Here is a 6,441-nt window from a genome sequence, read left to right on the forward strand (position 1 = left end):
TACTTGAAGCCCTTAGTGATCCAATGGCCCAGGACTCCTTAACCTAGAGTCTTGGTTTACCTCAAATCTTACATCTTTGTCTCTGCTCTGAGTTGTATTCTTTTCCCCTGTGAATCTGTTCCTCAGTTGTCCTATGCAGGTGCCTGGGGTCAGCGGGGGCATGTGCTCATTTCTTCTGGTGTGTGACTCCTGCAGGGTCTCTGAAGTGCTGATTCCCGGTGCCATGGGCACGCTGGGGCCAGGCACGCATGGTCCTTGAATCACCGATTACAGGCACGAGGAACAGATGCACAGTGTCTTGGTGAGACAGGTCCTGGCGCATGGGGGTCCTGAATAACTGGGTCTGGGCGTGTGCCACCAGACCCAGTGGCTTTGGGTGCACAGGTCCCTGAGACACCAGTTCTGGGTCTGGTGATCAAGAATGCTGTGACAAGGTGTGTGGGGTGGTGGTGCAGAGACTGGGCACTGGCACATGGAGCTCCCTGAAGCACCAAGTCTGAGTGCCCAGTCACCGGGTGCACACAGGTTTCTGAAGCACTGGGCCAGGCATGAGGCTATGAGGAGCGCTGGGGCTGGGGATGCAGGGTCCCTGAAGCTCTGGTTCCATGTGTGGGGAATGGGCACACAGTGTCCAGGCAAGCTAGGTCCTAGTACATGGGGTGCTGGCACGTGGGGTGCTGACACCGGGACCAGGTGGTGGCATGCTTGGGATCCTGAAGTGCCAGGTCTGGGTGTTCAGGCAGAGAGGCATAATATGTATGGTCTCTCTATCCTGTGGTCCCTACTGGGAGCTGGCAGTGAGGTAGGTCGCCACTCACTGAAGGGGTGGCAGGTGAGCAGCTCTTTGCGTGGGTGCTGGGTGGTGTCTGGGGCCCGTCTGGATGTTGGTGTTGCTGAACTCCTGGCCTCTGTTGCTCCCCCCTTCAAGATGGCATGAGCTCTGGGCTCAAGCCTCACGGGTCTGGAAGTGCCCACTGCAGTAGTAGGGGCTCTGTGTCCAGGAGAGCCCTTTCTGCTAGTCCCTGAGACTCCTGTGAGATCTAACTGTCCCTTACTCACCCACACACACACCACAGATGTCCACACACACCCCTCTCACTCCTTTACATACTCACATATTCTCCTTCACTGCCATCCTGCTGGCCGCCATGTTGGAATCTTCTGGTGTTTTATTTTTTTAAAAGTCATAATTATTATCTTGATGTCATTATTAGCCCAATTTCTGTTCCTCTAGACATCAGATTCTTGTGGTTAAATGTCTTTGGTTGAATTTTTGTTTCAAACATCACTAACTACTGTAGGCCATGAGTCTGAGCTAGACACATCTTCAACAATCAAAAAGCTGTGTGAGGATCTCAAACAAGTTGAAGTACCAGGAGAGCACTGCCCACTACTCTTTCCCTTATCATGTAACTTCATACAAAGCTGAGGTGTCTTCCACTAGGCTGAATGGAGAGCTATTGTGTTTCTCTGAGTCTTGGCTGGGATAAGAGCTATACTGCAGGCTGTCTTCACAGCTCCAATTCCTTCAGTTGCCCTCAGGAGCATCTTTCTGTTTCTCTTGCAGGGAGTTGGCTTCTGGAATACCAGAACCAAGGGGAGGTGTCTCCAAGGGTTCTTTTAGGGAAGCTATTTTATTTTCCTCTGATCTATATGCCATTGTCAATTTTTGTGGTACCAATTTTTCAAATTGGCCAAACCATTTCTCAACCATGTGCTGAGGTGAAGAGTTACAGAATGCATTTGTGGATCACACTCTACAGGGTCACTTTTTTGTAAAAGCCAGGCAGCTGCTGGTCTGCCCAGTGGAGATAGAAAGCATTCCAGAAACGAGACTGGAACTGCAAAGTAAAAAGAAAGTTTTCCCTCCTTGCTATGAGGTTGAAAGTGGAATCGATTGGAGAGGAAGTTTTAATGGGTGTAAAGACGGAATGTTCAGCAATCTGAGAAGCAGCAGCCTTGGGAGCTCACTGATGAGCCAGATGGGAAAGTATACGTTAATCTGGAGGGTAAAATCATAGCATTTTACTTTTTGGTACTACTCCTGCCCACCTCAGTCCCCATGACTGAACTCTGATTACTAAGCTTTTGCCCTTCCATTTGCAAAGACTTGTGCTATTTTAGACGATCATCTTCCCCATTCAAGGGACCAGTCCAGTACTTAGTTTTGCTTCTTTAAGAATATCCTTCTGAGATAGATCAGTTTGCAGGGCTGGCCATCAGTGTTGGTCTCTGAGCAGTGCTGTTGCCTCTTTAAACTCTTGAGGACATCATTTGTGCGTGGAAGGGCATGTCCTTGTCTATCTGAGTCACAGGGCTAGTTCCTGGGATGATCATGTGAGGACATGTGACTGCAAGATGCCACAGAAATGGCCTCTAACTTCCATTTAGAGAGAAGCTTCACGTGATTTCCTTCATTACCAAACAAGCTTTCATCTTAGCATTTTTCTTAGTGAGATATTTTTTGATATTAGGGCCTGTGACTAAACTCTGTTTAAGATACATCTTACCCTATTCCTGTAGGGGTTAATTCTGCCTGAGATGTTCCTCATCTTTTTTAAGAGAATTACATCATGACTGGACTTGCGAAGCTTTTTCTGGTAAAACTGCATGAGACAGCAAAGCATTGAATCTAGGTAGTTGATGCTAGGCTTCAAGCTATGCAGGTGTCGCCTTGGGCTTTTTGCTGCAGCTGTGGTCAGACAGCTGGGTGAGGTCAGCCTGATAGGGTCTCCACATGTTCCTGCAGTGTGGCCTCTCTGTGCAGTACTGTAACGGTCACTTCTTGGACACAAGAGGCCATTCCACTTGAATGTCTTCATGTTTAGAGCTTTCTAAGTCAAAGTTAAAAGACCATCCACCTCAGGCTGTTCAAGGTCATCATCACTAATGGTTAAGACACAGTCCATGATTCTGTTCCCCCTATCAAGGTTCTTTACCAAGTCACTGCATGGAACATCAACATCCACATTCAGCCCATTTTTCCAAGCTGTCAGAAAGGGAAGTCAGTCATTTGTAAGCAAAAGATATTGGAGGCATTCTCTCTAGTATCAAATCTCACTGAAACCTCTCCAAAGAGGGAAGTGATTTCTGCTCCCAATATTTGACCACAATTTCAATCAGAAATTGAATAAGCAGAGTAACCTTTTTTATAAATTGTTTTTCAGTTCTGGGCTGGAGGAAGTAGGAGGCCAAAGAATGCTTGGAGCTATACACTCCACTAACTTAAATGCAGTCATCTGATTGGGTGAGCAGTGTTGCTCAGTGTTGTGTAGCACCCCAAAAGGTTACCTTAGATAACAACATTAGTTCTTGGAAGCTGGTCTAATAACCTTTGAATTGTACTTATTTTCTCTGCATCATTTCCTTGATCCAAAACATAGACCTAGTGATGATGGAATCTGAAGAAAAAATACTTCTGGGAATATTTTGTAGAAAAACCTTTAAAACAGATGCTAACACAAAAACAGACTCACAGTCCAGGTGTACCTCAACTCTGGAATTCAGTTTCTCTTTCAACTCTCTAGGAGATTTCACATTGGATGATTGAAGAGGCCTTTTGTGAGGGGTCCTTTTAGATTAAGAAACAAAAAAGCATATGTGAGACAAGTTTGGGACGATTGTCATTCTCACAGATACTTGGCACAGGCACAGAAAAAGCTGTCCTGGCATAGAAGAGGTTGGTGACATGGGAAAGTTTTCCAGATGAGTGCCAGAACCCCACCCAAAGGCCCAATTTACGATAGATCTCCTTTTAAATGTCTTCTGATCTGAATCATTCAGCTGCGTGGCCACACTAGGCAGTTGGCCTGCAGGGTGAACTGTCCCTGTACCTCCCAGGGCAGCTGTTCTATGAGGAAGGACTCTCAGAGGTTGGAATGTCTGGTGGAATCCTCTGGTCCTTGTGTTGGGAGTGCACTGTCTCTAAGATGGCTCATTTTAGTTCCATAGAGATATTCATGTCCAATGAGTGGACATGGTGCCTCCTCTTTGCCAGAAGAGACCCATAACTGGTCATCTCTCTCAGAGACAGGTATCCTTAGCTTTGGTAGTGATGTGTTGGTAACTTCATTGGCTGTATCTCAATTCCTTATTATTATAGTTTTTTAATAGTGCTATTCCCAATGTCCTTGGTGAAGATTTTGAGGGGATTGCTTTTTGGATAGTCCTTCTCCTTCTTTATATTGATGTATCTCTGAAGGAGAGAGCCATTTGTCCTTTGCTTCTATGAGCTGAAAGTGGCCACAAAGTTCCCTGTGGGCCAGCCCAGGACAAATGATCTCATGGCATTAGTATTGCCTTCTCCCACTTTACCCACACAGCTTGCTGCCCACATGTCACTTAATTTTATTTTTCATCTTGAAGTTGTAGTTATATTTTATTTTGGCCACAACAAACAGTTAATTGAACAGGAAATGATGCCACCTCCATCTCTGCCAGCCTCTTTTGAGTTCTACCTGGCTGTCAAATACCAAAGTCTTAATGGATCACAGAAATGATGATAGAAATGCACAGGTGTCCAGACTAGCAGGAGTCAAATTCTTGGTATTAGGCAATTTTTGTAGGACTTTATCTGTGGTAAGAGATGGAGCACTCCTCCTCCTTTTTTCTAGTGTTTCCATTTTCTTCATGGTATGTTGGGACACCACCAGCCCTGATGACTACCTTCAGGGCCTAGAGAAAGGCAATCTCCCAATCTTGACTGCCCCCCTAGCTGAGGAGTGCGGTGGGGGATTGGAGGTTTGTGAAGGAAAGGACTGCTTTGCCAACCCTGTGGAGAATGGAGCGGCAGACAAAGGCTGCTGGGTATTCAGAGACTGATTCGAATCAAACACTGAATATACAGAATACTGAGTACCCCAGGGAGATTTGGAAGAAGAGTAAGGGTCCCTTGCGTGAACAAGGAGAAAGCTGTTTGGCTGGTCTGGTCCTGAGAAAGTGGGTGTGTGTAGCTCCAGAGGATGTTCCTCCTGTGGCATAGCAGGCTGGCTCAGTGTCTTCCCCTTATTGGTGCCAGGCCTCCTTGGGTTAGCACACCTGTTAGGGAGGAGGATCTCCCAGTCTGTTCCCTTAGAGTCTCCAGTTTTGCTGGCAGATGTTCCTGATCTCTCAGCTGCAACAGTTCCATACACTAGCAGTGTCCCACTCATTCATTTTACTTGGCTGGATCATCAATAATAGGCAGAGGACTGGAGCAGCCAGGGCAAGGCTCAGTAAAGCAGGAAGGTGGGACTCAGCTAAAATTCCAAGTGCTCTCAATGGAATATAACTGAAGTAATTTTAAAATTAGCTTTTCATAGAAGTTTATATTATACTCAAATATCCTAGAATCATTTTATAAAAGAAAGTCATAATAACTGCCTATTTAGTCCTTTACTTTCTCTGCCTTCAGCCTCCCAAATAATTCCTCCCTACAGTAATATGCTGTTAGATATGGAGTTCCAGCCACCATTTGTACCAAGATTATGAAAGTCCCATGAACAAGTTTGTGGAGCCATAAGATATAATGAGCCTGAGTCCTAATGACATCCTTGAGCAGATGCACCAGCCCTGGGCTGCCTACCTTTGAAGTTTCTGTTCTATGGGAAAAAAAGTAAATTAAGGTACTCTTAATCATCAGGTTTTCTTTTACTTGAAACTCAAGTCTTCCTAATACTGTAATTGAACAATGGCCTAGAACCAATCAACAAAGGCCAGGGTTAGGGGATGAATAGGATCATGTTAGAACATGGGAACATCCCACCATACTTAGTGTTAGGGAGGGTGGGTAATGAGCTTTGAATGTTATTTATTAAAAAAAGGTGAAATATAGCAAGCAGATAATTTTATAAATGCCGACTAAAGAAAGCAATTTTTGAAGATCATTCAAAAGTATTGAGCCTGTGGATTTTAGATGAAAAGAAATCTGAAATTCAGAAAAAAGAACTAGAAATATAGGGCAGGGGGAAGGCAAGAGGTAATCAATTTGATTCAGATAGTTATTAAAAGAATTTTCCCACCAAACAGCCAAAATCTCTCTAGTTGACCATTTGCCTGGATATAAGAGCTTCCTGGCCACCCACCCCCTTCCTATTCAATGCTCTCAACATCCATTCTAGAAGTCCTAAGAATGTCATGGATCAATTGAAAAGAAGGGGTCAATTAGGAAAATGTTGGGAATAAGGTATTGGGATACATGCAGGTTCCCCTCTGTTAAGCAATCAAGGAACAATGGTCATTGGGCTACTGTTGAGAGTAGTCCTCATCCAATAGCAATAGAAAGGACATTTCACATTGCTCTTGCATACCTGAAATCATGATGATTTCATGCAGTTGTCAACCAGTAGTATTAGCAGAAGAGGTGAAAGCTGTTTTCACTCATGTCCCAAAGAATTCATATACTCATTTTGGAAAACACATACTTAAAACCTTTTAACTTAAACCCATATCAACATCTTTATA

The 6,441-nt window shown here is 44.6% G+C and overlaps 2 pseudogenes across 2 annotated transcripts; both read right to left on the bottom strand.

Annotated features, from left to right (window-relative positions):
• Positions 1 to 1,278: 1,278 nt before the first annotated feature.
• On the bottom strand, positions 1,279 to 2,822 carry LOC307096739 (rho GTPase-activating protein 20-like; annotated as a pseudogene). Its single transcript has 2 exons — positions 2,588 to 2,822; positions 1,279 to 2,132 (listed from the first exon to the last, which is right to left on the bottom strand). The product of its transcript is annotated as a rho GTPase-activating protein 20-like (transcript).
• A 12-nt stretch (positions 2,823 to 2,834) lies between these two features.
• LOC307096740 (rho GTPase-activating protein 20-like) lies at positions 2,835 to 4,631 on the bottom strand (annotated as a pseudogene). The gene has a single exon. The product of its transcript is annotated as a rho GTPase-activating protein 20-like (transcript).
• Between the last annotated feature and the right edge of the window lie 1,810 nt (positions 4,632 to 6,441).

Source organism: Cnephaeus nilssonii (assembly GCF_951640355.1).
Source record: "Cnephaeus nilssonii genome assembly, chromosome: 3".
NCBI classification, from domain to species: domain Eukaryota; kingdom Metazoa; phylum Chordata; class Mammalia; order Chiroptera; family Vespertilionidae; genus Cnephaeus; species Cnephaeus nilssonii.